The sequence below is a fragment of the Triticum urartu genome, chromosome 2A (genome assembly GCF_056163025.1).
Source record: "Triticum urartu cultivar PI428250 chromosome 2A, HENAU_Tu73, whole genome shotgun sequence".
Taxonomy (NCBI): domain Eukaryota; kingdom Viridiplantae; phylum Streptophyta; class Magnoliopsida; order Poales; family Poaceae; genus Triticum; species Triticum urartu.
The window spans coordinates 651,058,600-651,078,552 of NC_141874.1; positions in this window are offsets into that span (position 1 = coordinate 651,058,600).

Here is a 19,953-nt window from a genome sequence, read left to right on the forward strand (position 1 = left end):
CGGAACCCCCCACCCCCCACCCCGAAGTTCTTGGGCCTTCATGGGCCTTAGTGGAGAAGAGAGAGGGTTGGCCAGGAGGTGGCGCCCCCCCCCTTGCCAATCCGAATTGGACAAGGGGAGGGGGTGGCGCCCCCTCCTTCCTTCTCTCCTCCTCCTCCTTCCCCCTCCTCCTCCTCCCCCCTTCTCCTTGTGGGAATAGGAAAGGGGGGCGAATCCTACTTGGACCTGGAGTCCAAGTAGGACTCCCCCCCATGGCGCACCCCCTTAGGCCGGCCACTTATCCTCCCCCTTTATATACGTGGGAAGGGGGCACCCCAAAGGCACACCAAAGTTTCTCTTAGCCGTGTGCAGTGCCCCCTCCATAGTTACACACCTCGGTCATATCGTCGTAGTGCTTAGGCGAAGTCCTACGCCGGTAACTTCATCATCACGGTCACCACGCCGTCGTGCTGACGGAGCTCTCCCTTGGCCTCAACTGGATCAAGAGCTCGAGGGACGTCATCGAGCTGAACGTGTGCAAAACACGGAGGTGCCATATGTTCGGTGCTTGGATCGGTTGGATCATGAAGACGTTCGACTACATCAACCGCGTTACTAAACGCTTATGTAAGTGCATCTACTGCCACCCCTAGTTGGTTTTGGAGTATTGACGACAAACCTGGTTGAGGGACTAATGTGTTTGTGAGAATTGCAGGATAACACAGGTAGTAGTCCCACATTGATTCGGTTTACCTACCAGAGATGACCCCTAAAAATGTGTGAAGACATTGAAGATAGTGGTGGTTTGTGAAGATATTCACATCGAAGATTATGACTTGAGAAGACATTCACGTGAAGACTATGGAGTGCGAAGACATAGTTGTTTCGTAGTTCCCTTTCTTCTTTGTCGAGTCATAGGAACCACCGTACTGTTAAGTGGGGTCCAAGTGAACAAAATCAGAGTGACTGAAGTGATGCTCAACCAAATCCTATGTCTTCGAGTGAATATAATGAGAGCAAATCTTATCCAGAGCTGGTCCGGGCCGCTTCATCCAACAATACCGCCGAATCAAAGTATGACATGCTGGTAAGCAATATGAATATTATCATCCACAACTCACTTGTGTTCTACTCGTGCATATAACATCTACGCATAAACCTGGCTCTGATACCACTGTTGGGGAACGTAGTAATTTCAAAAAAAATCCTATGTACACGCAAGATCATGGTGATGCATAGCAACGAGAAGGGAGAGTGTTGTCTAGGTACCCTCGTAGACCGTAAGCGGAAGCATTATGACAACACGGTTGATGTAGTCGTACGTCTTCACGGTCGACCGATCCTAGCACCGAAGGTACATCACCTCCACGATTTGCACACGTTCGGCTCGGTGACGTCCCATGAACTCACGATCCAGCAGAGTGTCGAGGGAGAGCTTCGTCAGCATGACGGCGTGATGACGGTGATGAAGAAGCTACCGGCACAGGGCTTCGCCTAAGCACTACGACGATATGACCGAGGTGGATTATGGTGGAGGGGGGCACCGCACACGGCTAAGAGATCAATGATCAACTTGTGTGTCTATGGGTTGCCCCCTCCCCCGTATATAAAGGAGTGGAGGAGGGGGAGGAGGTCGGCCTCCTAGGCGCGCCCCAAGGGGAGTCCTACTCCCAGCGGGAGTAGGATTCCCCCCCCTTCCCTAGTTGGATTAGGAGAGAAGGAAGGGGAAGGAAGGAGGAAGGAAAGGGGGGCGGCCCCCTTCCCAATTCGGATTGGGCTTGGGGGGGCGCGCCCCCTCCTTTGCTCCCTTCTCCTCTCTCCCACTATGGCCCAATAAGGCCCATATACCTCCCGAGGGGTTCTGGTAACCTCCTGGTGCTCCGGTATATGCCCGATCTCACCCGGAACCATTCCGATGTCCAAATATAGTCATCCAATATATCGATCTTTATGTCTCGACCATTTCGAGACTCATCGTCATGTCCGTGATCATATCCGGGACTTCAAACTACCTTCGGTACATCAAAACACATAAACTCATAATACCGATCGTCACCGAACATTAAGTGTGCGAACCCTACGGGTTTGAGAACTATGTAGACATGACCGAGACTTATCTCCGGTCAATAACAAATAGCAGAACTTGGATGATCATATTGGTTCCTACATATTCTACGAAGATCTTTATTAGTCAAACCGGTATGTTACTTGCCCGAGATTCGATCGTCGGTATCTCAATACCTAGTTCAATCTCGTTACCGGCAAGTCTTTTTACTCGTTCCGTAATGCATCATCCTGTAACCAACTCATTAGTTACATTGCTTGCAAGGCTTATAGTGATGTGCATTACCGAGAGGGCCCAGAGATACCTCTCCGACAATTGAAGTGACAAATCCTAATCTCGATCTATGCCAACTCAACAAGTACCATCGGAGATACCTGTAGAGCACCTTTATAATCACCCAGTTACATTGTGACGTTTGGTAGCACACAAAGTGTTCCTCCGGTATTCGGGAGTTGCATAATCTCATAGTCAGTGTCGTGGAATTGTCATGGCAGATGTCCTAGTGTGAGGACTTAGTCGTGGAGCCATCGCGACGGGTTATCTTAAAGCGGTTAATAGGGACAAAGGACACGAGGAGTTTATACTGGTTCGGCCTCTTGCGGTGAAGGTAAAGGCCTAGTCTAGTTGGATGTGGTATTGCTAGGGTTTCGATGACCAGGGAGCGGATCTGCTTGACCTGGCTCTCGAGTTATTGTTTCTTGTCCCTAAACCGCCGTCGGGTCGTCCCTTTATATACACAGGTTGACGCCGGACGGGTTACAGAATCCCGGCCGGCTCATAAATGTGTCCGGCTCGGTTTCTACTCTTTCCTACCTTACATCACAAGTTACACATCTTATGGCGGTTTACATCTTGGGCCTTAACCCGCCTTTGGGCTTTGGGCCTTACTACTAAACCTCCCTCACAGAGCACCATCTTTCATGTCTTCATGGGATTCAAAATACGGGCAATTCATTATGAGCATAAACCGGCTCCTCCTGGGTGGTTTATACTCAATAGTCATATCCCCAACATTAGGCCCCAGGTTGATTTGAACTTGTTCATGTCAATCTTCAACACTTAGGAAAATTCCACCTTCCGTACCTTCACGTAAGCCTTGTAACCCGCCATGACGTCATCTTCCAAGATCATAGTAAACCGCCATGACGTCACCTGTTTAAAAAACTGTATATACCTCACCTTTATTAATGAGCCTCCGAAAATCGACGCGATAGCTCTGTCACATATCCAATTTTTGGGCTCCTCGATTTTCGCGCCTGACACTTACCCCTTCACCTTATAAATAAGGCCGAGGGTCCCTTTTCATTTTTTTCTGCCCATGCCTCTTCACTTCGTCTCCTTCCTCGCATCGACCTAGCGCTCAAGCTCCGCCGCCGCTGCCAAGTCTTGACTGCGACCTCAACTCCGGCCGCTGCATCACCCTGAATGCACCAGAGAATCGCGGTGCCTCTCCGCTGTTCCATCAGCATCGGTAAACCTTCTTCCCTTCCGCTATGGATCTGTCATTAGGGTTCTTGTGTTCATCGGTGTTCATCATTGTTTGTCTCTGCTCAACAGTTCTTTGATTCAAATCTTGATATTTATCATGTATAGCGGTAGCCACAATCCTTCCTTTCCATTAACGCATCTTGTTAAAATAGAAAATCCCATCTGAACCTTCATCAATTGCTCTGGCGCCTATTTTGCAGGTCTGAATATATCTTGATTTTCTGACACGCTGCAGATCTGAAATTATTATACCAAACTGTGAAACTTGTTTTTCCAACACCTCAGATCTGTACTTTTCATACTAGTATAGGCGGTTTAACTTTATAAAATGATAATCCGCCAGGTACCATTAGTCCCCTCTTAAACCGCCAATTCGTCATTTTTGTAACCCTGCCAATGTCAGAATCCGGTTTAACATGTATATATGCCTCAAGGTCTTCTCCCTCTGATCTTGTGACTCTTTATACTTGTCAGTCATGAATCTTAAACCGGCATTGATCTTTTTTCAGTTTTCCATAGAAATGGCCAAGCAATTCTATTCTTGCAATTGGGTTCCATCCCGGGTTACCGAGGAAGAGCTGGAAGGATGTGTAGCAACTGACGCTTTGTCAAAGAAAGAGGATATCCATTGGAGAGTCCCTGGTCCAGAAAATCCTCCTGAACCGAAGGATGGCGAGGTGGTGGTGTTTGTTGACCATCTGAGCCAAGGGTTTAAACCGCCCGGATCCATTTTTTTCCGTGAGGTGCTTCATTTCTTCCAGCTCCACCCTCAAGATATTGGACCCAACTCTGTATCCAATATTTGCAATTTCCAAGTCTTTTGTGAAGTTTACTTATAGGAAGTGCCCACAGTCGAGTTATTCAGAGATTTCTTCTACTTAAGCCGCCGCACTGAGTTTACTGATGGGCCGAACACTGAACTTGGCGGGGTATCAATTCAAAAAAGAAAGGATGCCGGCTTCCCTCATGCCAAACACCATAGTCATCCCAAAGACTGGAATCAAACCTAGTTTTATTGCCAGGACACATCTCCAGCTGGTGAAAACCCTCTGCCGGGTTATCGTGCTCATCGTCTTGGTGGAAAACATCCGCTCCCTACAAGGCTCAGTGCAAAGGAACGGTCCAAATATGCACCACAGCTTTCAAAGCTCCGGGCTTTTGCAGCCAACGGTTTAACAGGCATCGATTTCGTCCGCTGCTGGGTGTCTTGGAGCATACTACCATTAAGTCTCCGTGCCGGTTTAATGTGTGAATATACCAGGGATGTCAAAGAACCTCAGCGACATACTGACATTCAGCTGAATGACGCTGAAATTACTGAAAGTGTTAAGAAGATGCTGGATGAACCGGTTGCTGACTACAGCAAAACAGGACTTAACCCCTTCTATGCTCAGAATAAACCGCCAGCTGTAAGAATGACTCTTCTGCCGCTTTAACCTGTATTCCTTAAATAATCCCTCGTATCTTTTTCAATTTGTAACAGGGTGATGATCCGTTTTGGAACAGAAAACCGTAGGATAAACCGACGAAGACACCCCGCATCAAGACCAAGGCGCCCAAGAAACCGGCCAAGAAGAAAACCGCCGAATCATCTGGGTTAAACATTGATGAAGATAATTCGGAGTCAGAGGTAGAACTTGATTCACTTGGCTCATTTTTCATACACCTTATTGATAATGATTTTTATCAGGATGACGTGGAAGCTAGTCATGCAAGTGATGCAGAGGTAATTATTCTCTCATCTGGTTCAGACTCTGTGCCCACACAGAAAACCCGACAAGCAAGCCGAAAAATAAGATTTTCTCACCCCCTAGCTTACTTGGATCCAAACTTTTTTGAAGAAACAACAACACGAAGCTCGCCGCACAACCCGGCACAGCGGCCATGTGGTTACTTCAGCCGGTTTACCGAACACTCCAGTCCGGAAACGTCGATCAGAGGTCTCATATATTTCTGATACTTCTTATCCCAAGGCGGGAGCCACGAGGGTGGGGGCGCGCCCAGGGGGGCAGGCGCGCCTCCCTGCCTCGTGGCCACCTCGAAGCTTCCCCGACGTCTACTCCAAGTCTCCTGGATTGCTTCCGTTCCAAAAATAACTCTTTCAAAGGTTTCATTCTGTTTGGACTCCATTTGATATTCCTTTTCTTCGAAACACTGAAATAGGCAAGAAAACATCAATTTGGGTTGGGCCTCCGGTTAATAGGTTAGTCCCAAAAATAATATAGAAGTGTTTAGTAAAGCCCATAAACATCCAAAACAGATAATATAATAGCATGAATACTTCATAAATTATAGGTATGCTGGAGGCGTATCAGCATCCCCAAGCTTAATTCCTGCTCGTCCTCGAGTAGGTAAATGATAAACGGAATAATTTATGAAGTGTGAATGCGAGCAGGTGCACAAGTTTGATCAATGATAATTTCAATCACCTTTTCTAGCATCATTATATATCATAACAGTAGCTTAACTCATAAAGCTTCTCATGATCAAGTAACAAGATATTCACATGTTAAAGTATAGATCATAAACTTTCTTGAAAACTAACAAACCGTGTTATTAGTCATCAAACAATTACAATTCATCTTATTTTCAGGAAGGGTCTATGTCAGAGCTTTGATTCACTTCACATACTCAACTATCATTTAGTCTTTCACAATTGCTAACACTCACGTGATATTTATGGGTTCAAAGTTTTAATCAGACACAAAGAAAGATAGGGGCTTATAGATTCGCCTTCCAACCTTTTACCTCAAGGGTAATGTCAACAATAATAGTTCATGATGCCTTACATCCAATTGGATATATATATATATATATATATATATATATATATATATATTAGGATCCTTCCAACACAATGTGCTTGCCAAAGGATAAAATGAAAAAGGAAAGGTGAAGATCACCATGACTCTTGCATAAGGTATAAGACAAGAATAAAAGATAGGCCCTTCGCAGATGGAAGCAGAGGTTGTCATGCGCTTTTATAGTTGGATGCACAAAATCTTAATGCGAAAGAATGTCACTTTATATTGCCACTTGTGATAGGGACCTTTATTATGCAATCTGTCGCTTTTATTGCTTCCACACCACAAGATCGTATAAAGCTTATTTTCTCCACACTAATAGATCATACATATTTAGAGAGCAATTTTTATTGCATGCACCGATGACAACTTACTTGAAGGATCTTACTCAATCCATAGGTAGGTATGGTGGACTCTCATGGCAATACTGGCTTAAGGGGTATTTGGAAGCACAAATAGTATCTCTACTTGGTGCAAAGAATTTGGCTAGCATGAGGGGGAAAGGCAAGCTTGGCATGTTGAATGATCCATGACAATATACTTTATTTCGGATATAAGAAAACATAACCCACTATGTTGTCTTCCTTGTCCAACATCAACCTTTTAGCATGTCATATTTTAATGAGTGCTCACAATCATAAAAGATGTCCAAGATAGTATATTTATATGTGAAATATCTCTTCCCTCAATATTCTTTCATGAATTGTTCAAGTGACCAATACAATGTTTGCTAACCTTCAATAAATTTACCACCTCTACTTCTTATATGTGAAGTCATTACTCCCCATGGGATAAGCATATGAAACATATATAATTTCAGATTTATGATATTCGCTCATTCAACTATTTACTCGTAGGATATAAGTGAAGCACATAAGTAAATGACAAACTACTCCAAAAAGATATAAGTGAAGATCAATGAGTAGTTAATTATGTAGCTATGTGAAGACTCTCTCTCATTTAAGAATTTCAGATCTTGATATTATTCAAACAACAAGCAAAACAAAATAAAATGACATTGCAAGGATAGCACATATCATATGAAGAAGCAAAAACTTAGGCTCAACCAAAACTGACCGATAGTTGTTGAAGAAGAAAGGTGGGATGCCTACCGGGGCATCCCCAAGCTTAGATGCTTGAGACTTCTTGAAATATTAATTAGGGATGCCTTGGGCATCCCCAAGCTTGAGATTTTGTGTCTCCTTAATTACTTTCATATCGCGGTTTCCCAAAATCGTAAAAACTTCATCCACACAAAACTTAATAAGAACTCGTGAGATTGGTTAGTATAAATCCATGCAAAACCTTATCATTCTCTATTGTAGCAAATCACTAAAATTATTTTTTAACATTGAATACTAAATGCCTCTGCATATTTAAAAGTCCGATCCTCAAATAGGATCATTAAACAAGCAATCATATGCAAACAATGCAAACATAACAGCAATCTGTCTAAACAGAACAGTCTGTACAGAATGCAAGAAAAATCATACTTCTCTAATTCCAAAAATTCTGAAAAATTACCACACTGTAGATAATTTGTTTTTAATCATTGTGTAAAAATTTCAATATTTTATCATGTTCTGACTATTCACAAATATTCAAAACATAACAGAAAACTTCCTGTTTTCAAACAGCAATATATAGACTTGAAAAATAAGCCTGGTAAAGGCTATACTTGACCTTTTTATTGAACTAAAAGATGCAAAACATTGTTCAAAATAACAGCACGCAAAACCTAACAAAATAAATTGATGCTCCAAGCAAAGCACATATCATGGGGTGAATAAAAATATAGCTCCAAGTAAAGTTATCGATGAACGAAGACGAAAGAGGGGATGCCTTCCGGGGCATCCCCAAGCTTAGGCTCTTGGTTGTCCTTGAATATTACCTTGGAGTGACTTGGGCATCCCCAACCTGAGGCTCTTGCCACTCCTTATTCGATAGTCCATCGAATCTTTACCCAAAACTTGAAAACTTCACAACACAAAACTCAACAGAAAACTTGTAAGCTCCGTTAGTATAAGAAAATAAAACCACCACTTAGGTACTGTTGTGAACTCATTCTAAATTCATATTGGTGTTATATCCACTGTATTCCAACTTCTCTATGATTCATACCCTCCGATGCTACTCATAGATTCATCAAAATAAGCAAACAACACAATGAAAACAGAATCTGTCTAAAACAGAACAGTCTGTAATAATCTATATCAAACCTATACTTATGGAACTCTAAAAATTATGAAAAAACAGGAAGTCCTATGTAATTTGTTTATTGATCTTCTGCAAAAAGAATCAGTATTTTATCACGTTCTGGTGATTTTTAACAATTGTTTTTGTGAACAGAAAGTTTCTGACTTTTTCAGCAAGATCAAATAACTATTATCCAAGAAGATCCTATAGGTTTTACTTGGCACAAACACTAATTAAAACATTAAACCACATCTAACCAGAGGCTAGATGATTTATTTATTACTAAACAGGAGCAAAAAGTAAATAACAAAAGCAAAATTGGGTTGCCTCCCAACAAGCACTATCGTTTAACGCCCCTAGCTAGGCATGATGATTTCAATGATGCTCACATAAAAGATAAGAATTGAAACATAAAGAGAGCATCATGAAGAATATTACTAGCACATTTAAGTCTAACCCACTTCCTATTCATATGGATTTTGTGAGCAAACAACTTATGGGAACAATAATCATCTAGCATAGGAAGGCAAAACAAGCATAACTTCAAGATTTTCAACACACAGAGAGGAAACTTGATATATTGCAATATGTAGAAGCATATGATCCTCTCTCATAATAATTTTCAGTAGAATCATGAATGAATTCAACCATATAACCATCACATAAAGCATTCTTTTCATGATCTACAAGCATAGGGATTTTATTACTCTCCACAAAAGCAAATTTGTTCTCATGAATAGTAGTGGGAGCAAACTCAACAAAATAACTATCATGTGAAGCATAATCCAATTGAAAATTAAAATCATGATGACAAGTTTCATGGTTATCTTTATTCTTTATAGCTTACGTGTCATCACAATAATCATCACAAATAGGAGGCGTGCTTTCATCACAATAAATTTGCTCATCAAAACTTGGGGGACTAAACATATCATCTTCATCAAACATAGCATCCCCAAGCTTGTGGCTTTGCATATCATTAGCATCATGGGTATTCAAAGAATTCATACTAAAAACATTGCAATCATGCTCATCATTCACATATTTTATGCCAAGCATTCTATGTAATTCTTCTTCTAGTACTTGAGCACAATTTTCCTTCCCATCATTTTCACGAAAGACATTAAAAAGATGAAGCATATGAGGCAACCTTAATTCCATTTTTTGTAGTTTTCTTTTATAAACTAAACTAGTGACAAAACAAGAAACTAAAAGATTCGATTGCAAGATCTAAAGATATACCTTCAAGCACTCACCTCCCCGGCAACGACGCCAGAAACTGCTTGATGTCTACTACACAACCTTCTTCTTGTAGATGTTGTTGGGCCTCCAAGTGTAGAGGTTTGTAGGATAGTAGCAAGTTTCCCTCAAGTGGATGACCTAAGTTTTATCAATTCATGGGAGGCGTAGGATGAAGATAGTCTCTCTCAAGCAACCCTGCAACCAAATAGCAAAGAGTCTCTTGTGTCCCCAACACACCCAATACAATGGTAAATTGTATAGGTGCACTAGTTCGGCGAAGAGATAGTGATACAAGTGCAATATGGATGGTAGATATAGGTTTTTGTAATCTGAATTTGTAAAAACAGCAAGGTAACAAGCGATAAAAGTGAGCGTAAACGGTATTGCAATGCTAGGAAACAAGGCCTAGGGTTCATACTTTCACTAGTGCAAGTTCTCTCAACAATAATAACATAACTGGATCATATAACTATCCCTCAACATGCAACAAAGAGTCACTCCAAAGTCACTAACAGCGGAGAACAAATGAAGAGATTATTGTAGGATACGAAACCACCTCAAAGTTATTCTTTCGGATCGATCTATTCAAGAGTCCATAGTAAAATAACACGAAGCTATTCTTTCCGTTCAATCTATCATAGAGTCCGTACTATAATAACACCTTAAGACACAAATCAACCAAAACCCTAATGTCACCTAGATACTCCAATGCCACCTCGAGTATCTGTGGGTATGATTATACGATATGCATCAAACAATCTCAGATTCATCTATTCAACCAACACATAGAACTTCAAAGAGTGCCCCAAATTTTCTACCAGAGAGTCAAGACGAAAATGTGTGCCAACCCTTATGCATAAGTTCACGAGTGGAACCCGCAAGTTGATCACCAAAACATACATCAAGTGGATCATGTGAATATCCCATTGTCACCATAGATAAGCACATGCAAGACATACATCAAGTGTTCTCAAATCCTTAAAGACTCAATCCAATAAGATAACTTCAAAGGGAAAACTCAATCCATTACAAGAGAGTAGAGGGGGGAGAACCATCATAAGATCCAACTATAATAGCAAAGCTCGCGGTACATCAAGATCGTACCATCTCGAGAACACGAGAGGGAGAGAGAGAGAGAGATCAAACACATAGCTACTGGTACATACCCTCAGCCCCGAGGGTGAACTACTCCCTCCTCGTCATGGAGAGCGCCGGGATGATGGAGATGGCCACCGGTGAGGGTTCCCCCCTCCGGCAGGGTGCTGGAACGGGTCTAGGTTGGTTTTCGGTGGACTCAGAGGCTTGCGGCGGCGGAACTCCCAATCTATTCTGTTCCCCGATGTTTTTAGGGTATATGGACATATATAGGCAAAAGAAGTCGGTCAGGGGAGCCACGAGGGGCCCACGAGGGTGGGGGGCGCGCCCAAGGGGCAGGCGTGCCTCCCTGTCTCGTGGCCACCTCAAAGCTTCCCTGACGTCTACTCCAAGTCTCCTGGATTGCTTCCGTTCCAGAGATAACTCTCCTGAAGGTTTCATTCCGCTTGGACTCTGTTTGATATCCTTTTCTTCGAAACACTAAAATAGGCAAGAAAACAACAATTTGGGCTGGGCCTCTGGTTAATAGGTTAGTCCCAAAAATAATATAAAAGTGTTTAGTAAATCCCGTAAACATCCAAAACAGATAATATAATAGCATGAATACTTCATAAATTATAGATACGTTGGAGATGTATCAAACGTCGCCTTGTGATCCACGAGCCTGGTTTCACAGAGGCTCCTGAAGATGAAGAAGTTCCAGCTGTCGACCCCATCACAGCTAAAGACATTGGTCGTGAAGACAATGTACAAGATGATGAAGTCCTTCCTCAAATCGAGCACCAAGTGGTATCATTGCCTGTTCTTACGAACAACAAACTCATCAGCATTGGTCGTCCCTTGACGCCAATTGCTCAGGATGATTCGTGGGCTGATCGCCCTCAACAAGACACGCCAAGTCATGATGACACACCCAGTACTCCACCACCTCAAGATACCACTCCGGGGCTTGATGACGACAATTACATGGTGCAGACCACTCCATCACCACAGGCGTCGCTCGCATTCCACAGGCTTCGCAAAGGCCCTAGGCCATAGGTCGCCATGACGCGCATTCCGAAAGGGGAAGCACCACAAAACTCAGTAGCACGTCAAGTGTTTCCTGAAGCGACCCCTACTGTGAATGTCTCTGAGTCTGAAGCCAAAGCTGTTGAAGACATTCCGGCTGCATCAGCCAATGAAAATCAAGAACCAAGAGAAGGAGTAAGAGTTGCCACACCCCCTGCCACTGATGAAGTCATTTTCGAGGAGAATGTGACTATGCCCGACCCTCCTTCTACTGAAACAGAGGTTGAACACACTAAGGCTGCCACAAACAACATTGCTGACGCCAATGACGTTGTCATGGCTGAAGATAATGTGGAGCCTGAAGCCAACGTTTTTCCTGAAGCTAATGTGCAACCTAAAGCTGCAGTTCATGTTGAAGCCACTGTTCCACCCCCAAGGCCTCACACCATTGCATAGGCATATGATCACGGCCAGCTTGTCACTGTCCGATGGCCCATTCTGGTTCCTCCCATGGCTCCCGGACCACAATATGATTACCATGTGGATCAAAGGCCTCAAGTCCAGAAGCCAAAGCCCAGACTGCCAAGGTTTCCAGGTGCTGCAACATCGCCAGGATCGTTCAGTGTGAATAGCTTCAGGGCACACAACACATTCTTTGACAGTGCCAAGAACCCATACTTGAAGCCAAAGATCTCTTCTGATTGCTTCTAGAGCTATTACCCATGTGTCTTATACAATCAAGAGCGAATCTTTCCTCCCATGCGTCTGGATTGTGAAGCCATTGCTGGTCTGCCCTGCCTGGAAGAAGCTCTAGACTGTTTTAGAGATGCTGGTCTTCTGCAATTCATCGCTGACAAAGAGCACTGGAATGAAGAGCTTCTGTTGTAGTTCTATGCAACTCTTCACATTCGTGGCTACAACAGGGATCCGAAGACTTGGATCCTTGAGTGGATGACAGGTGATGTGCATCATGAAGCAAAATCTCAAGACATCATTGAGCTTACTTCCCTGGCCACTCCAGGTGAGCTCTATGAACCTGGTTGTCAGCTACATAGGGATGCACTGTAGAGTATGTTTCAGAAGCCTGAGCCAAATATGAGTCAGATGCTCAGCATGATGAATCCATTTCCACAAGATGCTGAATATCCCAAGGAATTCTTCGTCAAGGACCTCGAGTACTTACCTCGCACAATTTATCACATTCTGAGGCGTACTCTATGGCCAGTCAAGGGATATTCTCCTGAAGCCAAACTTGAAGGCACCATGAAGACTTTGGTGTTCTATATTCTCAATGGCATCAGCTTCAATACCCAAGATTTCTTCATCAGGCAACTTGCTGCATCTGGGATTGGTTTTTTTGGCTTGAAGTTTTATGCTCCGTGGGTGATGCGCCTGATCAAACTCCATTCATTTGTTGACTATTAGCCCTCAGCGTGCAACCATCTTATATTTATGCCTGAGGTTGATCTGTCACTTGAAGCCATCTACCCAGAGCCTGGCAAAGAACCTCTATATCTTCACAATGTTGATCGTCAAAGCTTCACGCAACCACTTGAAAGGATTCATGTTCCAAATGCTGCTACTCCTGCTTACCCTCTGGCTGGCAATATGCGTGAGCCACATTGTGCCAACACTGAAGCCACTGCCAGTACAATCGCTCAAAGGCCTCGGAAGCGATCTCGCATTCTCAATGACCGAGAGCTTCTCGTTGCCTTACATCAGAAGCAGGACAAGCACCATGAATGGCTCAAGCGTCATATGCAGAGTATCCTGGTGGATGTCAATCACATCCGAAACCTGGCCACCAAGAACTCCTTCATGGCCCATGAAGCATGTCGGCGGTCTTGGAAGAGCCTCACACTGCTATGCCCTGAAGAAGATCTTCGCGAAGATGGCTTCAATGAGGGCTTCAAATTTGACTCCAGACCTCCACGCAATGCAAGCTGGCGCCGCACTCCATCAGTAGAAGATTCTGAGTATTCATCTTCAGCTGCAACTATTGTTGCAAGAGTCATCGATGAAGAAGACGATGCCACTTCACCAACTATGGCTTCACTGCATCTCAACACTGCACCAGGCCCTTCTTCTACTCCTGATGGGAACGAGTAGATGCTCTATGTCTTCAAACCTTTTTGGTCCTCACTGACAAAAGGGGGAGAAGCATATGAGTTGATAGTCTTCAAGCGGGTCCATATGGGTGGTTGCTATATTTTTGCCAAGTGGTTACAACTCTCGTTTTTGATACATTTGGTTCTTTGGGTTGTAACACTTAAACTTGATGGTCGTCTGCTACGTTTTCTGCTACTCTGTGATGCAATGATAAATTTCGCATGAAGTCATTCCACAGACGTCCATTTTTCATTATGCATGTCATTATCTTCGTTATATCTTTATATGCATGATGAATTGTGTTCATGAGTTGAAGAGGATCTCCACAAAGTAAAACCTACCATGTGCATTGGCATTCAAAAGCAAACTACCTATATGCACATCTTCAGGGGGAGCCTTTTGCTACTTATGAAGACAATGCCTCAATCCTTAAACTTTCACATACTTTTATCCCTGTTGAAAACTTCAACCAGATTGTCATCAATCACCAAAAAGGGGGAGACTGTAAGTGCATCTAGTGCCACCCCTAGTTGGTTTTGGAGTATTGATGACAAACCTGGTTGAGGGACTAATGTGTTTGTCAGAATTGCAGGATAACACAGGTAGCAGTCCCACATTGATTCGGTTTACCTACCAGAGATGACCCCTAAAAATGTGTGAAGACATTGAATACAATGGTGGTTTGTGAAGATATTCACAACGAAGATTATGACTTGAGAAGACATTCACGTGAAGACTATGGAGTGCGAAGACATAGTTGTTTCGTAGTTCCCTTTCTTCTTTGTTGAGTCATAGGAACCACCGTACTGTTAAGTGGGGTCCAAGTGAACAAAGTCAGAGTGACTGAAGTGATGCTCAACCAAATCCTATGTCTTCGAGTGAAGACAATGAGAGCAAATCTTATCCAGAGCTGGATGAGTCAGCTTTACTTGTAGCCCAAGTCACGCTGCCGCGTGTGTTTGAAATCTGACTGTTGGACATGTGTCAGTTCCTTAGTGACCCAGCGTCATTTCGGACAAATCAGGTCGGGTTGCCTCCTGGCTATAAATAGCCCACCCCTACACCATAAATTGGTGGCTGCTCAGAGTTAGTGCACGGCTTTTGTCGTTTGAGAGCAACCCACCTCCGAAGCATTTGAGAGAGAGATCATTGCGAGGACAAAGCCCAAAACACCCAAAGCCAAAGAGTGTTAGGTATCACTGAAGTCTTTATGTCTGCGTGACCTGAAGACTTGTTACACTTGAGGACTGTGAATCCTCCAGCCGGTTAGCCATCACGTTCTGAACATCCAAGAGTCATTGTGGATTGTCAGTGAACGAAGTCTGTGAAGGTTTGGAAGTCTACCTTGAAGACTTACTAGAGTGATTGGGAAAGGACTAAGTGTTCTTAGCTCAAGGGGAATAAGGTGAAGACGTGGTCTTCTGAGTTACATCTCAGCCTCCCTAACCAGACGTACAGTTGTCACAGCAACTGGAACTGGTCCAACAAATCCTTGTCCTCACCAAGCAACTGGTTCTATCCCTTACCTCTCTTTACTTACAGTATGCCTTCGTGAAGTCATTACATGCTTGCTTGATCTGATTGGCTTCACTGTGTGAAGACTGTTGTTGTTTGGCTTCATACTATCTTCCATCCTGATCCATACTACCTAGCTGCTAATAGTCTTCGTGCTTTAACTTCATTACTTATTTGACTATGGCTTGTCTAGTGTAGTCTACCTTCCTCTGCATATCAATAGGTTCATTTCTAGTGTTTGTCTTCAAATCCCCCGTGTTTTGAAGACTTCCATAAAAATCGCCTATTCAACCCCCCCTCTAGTCGATAACTAGCACTTTCAGCTTCCGCTTTCGGTCTACGAGGGTACGTGGACACACTCTCCTCTCGTTGCTATGCATCTCCTAGATAGATCTTGCATGATCGTAGGAATTTTTTTGAAATACTGTGTTCCCCAACAACCAGGGCATTCTGATACTTATTCTTGCATATGTTATAATTTGTTCAGAAATATGTGTGCCCATGGGTTGCCACACAATACCAAACAATATATACATACATATGACTATTATTCTAATTCGGAATATGTGTCAAGCATTTACATGATTTCCATTTGTATATGGACAAATGCAGATTTAGATTTGTTGGTAGTCATCATGTATCGATGCAATTGTAATGCCACCCACTTCTTGCAATTTTATTGTTATTATCTGCTGGCCCTCTAGGCAAGCTGCCTATGCAACACTTTCTTTTTAATGTTAGATTGAATAGCACTTCTTTCACATTGTGCATTGGATCTCATCACCCTCATGAGCTTTGCATTTGTTCTATATATCCAAGGAGAATGAAATATTGAAGGTGATTACATCTGCTCTTTTTGTCATACATAACATAATCAAATTCATGTTTTTGCTCATACAACATGAAACTATTTCAAATATATAGAAAGGAGAAATTATAGTTGATTGAATTGCTATTGGGAGAGAAGAGATTTGTTGCACAACCATGTAAAATAGCACTGCGTTTGGTTGAATCTGCATAACAAAATACTATTGTAGGCTCAAACCACGAAGATAATGATTCTGAATAGGACTTAGATAAGAATATATCTACCATTCGTGTATTTGACTGACTAGCCAATATTTTTTTAACTAATGATATTATTATGCATCCATCTTCTGAAAATAGTACTATCAATTTGAGGATTGATATTAATGGACCAATATTCACCCAAACTTGAAAAACAAAATCATGATAGAAAAATAGAAATAAAAGTAGACCAAGTTATCAAGAGATTATCAATGAAAAAATCTCTGCAATTCGAGTATTCCCTAAATAAAGTGATTTGTAGCCTTCATCTGAAGATATATACTACATTTACCAGAAACTTATGAAGATAGTAAGCACTCTCAGATTTGAGGTATGGATGACTGAAGAAGAAACAAAACATCTGCATTGAGTACTCAAAACTAAGGAAAGGAAGCCACATGATCTTAGTAATACAAAATTATTATATGCAGATCTAGAGCATGTATGTTCACACGCATGCTATCAGAAATTGTTTTGCATCTTCTTGTACAAAATTTCACTATGCATAATTAGCATAAATTAAGCTAGCTAGAAAGGAAGCCACATGATCTTAGCAATACAAAATTATTATAAACAGATCTAAAGCATGTCACTAGCTATCTGAAATTACTTTGGATCTTCTTGTAACCCATGTGAAGCTTGACATCGGCGACCAAAATCCGTAGCACGGTCCACATGGGTGGCCATGACAGCAAAGGGGTTGAGGGCATCAGGGGCTATCCCTAGATCTAACGCCTCTTGGGGGTCCAACAAGGAGGTCGTGAGCCGGCCGCAAGCGTTAGGGACAAGGAGCCCCACGATGGTGTAGCCATGGCCTTGACCGGATGGTGCATACAACATGACACGGGGAAGTAAATAGTGGGAAGCTGGTGCTCCCAGGCACATGTCGGAGTTGCACCTCCACAACGGCGAGGAGGCACATCGATGACATGAGCGACGGTTGGCGAGGGCAAAGGGTTGCAGCTAGGGATTTTAGGTGGATTGAGGGATTTGGACAAGCCCCCTGCTCAGCCAGTTCTTTGCCGTCAACAGACGGCAAAGAACTGGCTGATGGCAAAGACCACTAGCGGACGACAAAGAGCTAGGTGGGGTCCAGTGGACGACACTACTGTAACGGCCAACCACCCCCACCTCTTTGTCGTCCGCTAGCGGACGGCAAAGCCTCTTTTGAAGGAAATATGCCCTAGAGGCAATAATAAAGTTGTTATTTATATTTCCTTATATCATGATAAATGTTTATTATTCATGCTAGAATTGTATTAACCAGAAACTTAGTACATGTGTGAATACATAGACAAACAGAGTGTCACTAGTATGCCTCTACTTGACTAACTCGTTGAATCAAAGATGGTTATGTTTCCTTACCATAGACATGAGTTGTCATTTGATTAACGGGATCACATCATTAGAGAATGATGTGATTGATTTGACCCATTCTGTTAGCTTAGCACTTGATCGTTTAGTATATTGCTATTGCTTTCTTCATGAGTTATACATGTTCCTATGACTATGAGATTATGCAACTCCCGAATACCGAAGGAACACTTTGTGTGCTACCAAACGTCACAACGTAACTGGGTGATTATAAAGGTGCTCTACAGGTGTCTCCGATGGTACTTGTTGAGTTGGCATAGATCAAGATTAGGGTTTGTCACTCCGATTGTCGGAGAGGTATCTCTGGGCCCTCTCGGTAATGCACATCACTATAAGCCTTGCAAAGGAATGTAACTAATGAGTTAGTTGCGGTATGATGCATTACGGTACGAGTAAAGAGACTTGCCGGTAACGAGTTTGAACTAGGTATTGAGATACCGACGATCGAATCCCGGGCAAGTAACATACCGATGACAAAGGGAACAACGTATGTTATTATGCGGTTTGGCCGATAAAGATCTTCGTAGAATATGTGGGAGCCAATATGAACATCCAGGTTCTGCTATTGGTTATTGACCGGAGATGTGTCTCGGTCATGTCTACATAGTTCTCGAACCCGTAGGGTCCGCACGCTTAAAGTTCGATGACGATCGGTATTTTTGGATGAAGAGTTGTGGGTGATAATAGTCATACTGCTTACCAGCATGTCATACTTTGATTCAACGGTATTTTTGGATGAAGCGGCCCAGACCAACATTACATGACTGTGTTCATGAGACTGGTGCTACCGCCGTGCTTCACACATAGGTGGCTAGTGGGTGTCTGTTTGTCCAGCTTTAGTTGAATCGAGTTTTACTATGCCCAGTCCTTGTTGAAGGTTAAAACAGCACACTTGACGAAAAATCGTTGTGGTTTTGATGCGTAGGTAAGAACGGTTCTTGCTAGAAGCCCGTAGCAGCCACGTAAAACTTGCAACAACAAAGTAGAGGACGTCTAACTTGTTTTTTCAGGGCTTGTTGTGATGTGATATGGTCAAGACGTGATGATATATAAATTGTTGGATGAGATGATCATGTTTTGTAACAGTTATCGGCAACTGGCAGGAGCCATATGGTTGTCGCTTTATTGTATGAAATGCAATCACCATGTAATTGCTTTACTTTATCACTAAGCGGTTGCGATAGTCGTAGTAGCAATAGTTGGCGAGACGACAATGATGCTTCGGTGGAGATCAAGGTGTCAAGCTAGTGACGATGGTGATCATGACGGTGCTTTGGAGATGGAGATCAAAGGCACAAGATGATGATGGCCATAACATATCACTTATATTGATTGCATGTGATGTTTATCCTTTATGCATCTTATTTTTCTTAGTACGGCGATAACATTATAAGATGATCCCTTACTAAAATTTCAAGGTATAAGTGTTCTCCATGAGTATGCACCGTTGCGACAGTTCTTCGTGCTGAGGCACCATGTGATGATCGGGTGTGATAAGCTCTACGTTCACATACAACGGGTGCAAGCCAGTTTTTGCACACGCAGAATACTCGGGTTAAACTTGACGAGCCTAGCATATGCAGATATGGCCTCGGAACACTAAGACCGAAAGGTCGAGCATGAATCACATAGTAGAAATGATCAACATAGTGATGTTCACCATTGAAAACTACTCCATCTCACGTGATGATCGGACATGGTTTAGTTGATATGGATCACGTGATCGCTTAGATGATTAGAGGGATGTCTATCTAAGTGGGAGTTCTTAATTAATATGATTAATTGAACTTTAATTTATCATGAACTTAGTACCTGATAGTATTTTGCATGTCTATATTGTAGATCAATAGCTCGCATATAGCTCCCCTGTTTTATTCTTGATATGTTCCTAGAGAAAAATAAGTTGAAAGATGTTAGTAGCAATGATGCGGACTAGATCCGTGATCTGAGGATTATCCTCATTGCTGCACAAAAGAATTATGTCCTTGATGCAACGCTAGGTGATGGACC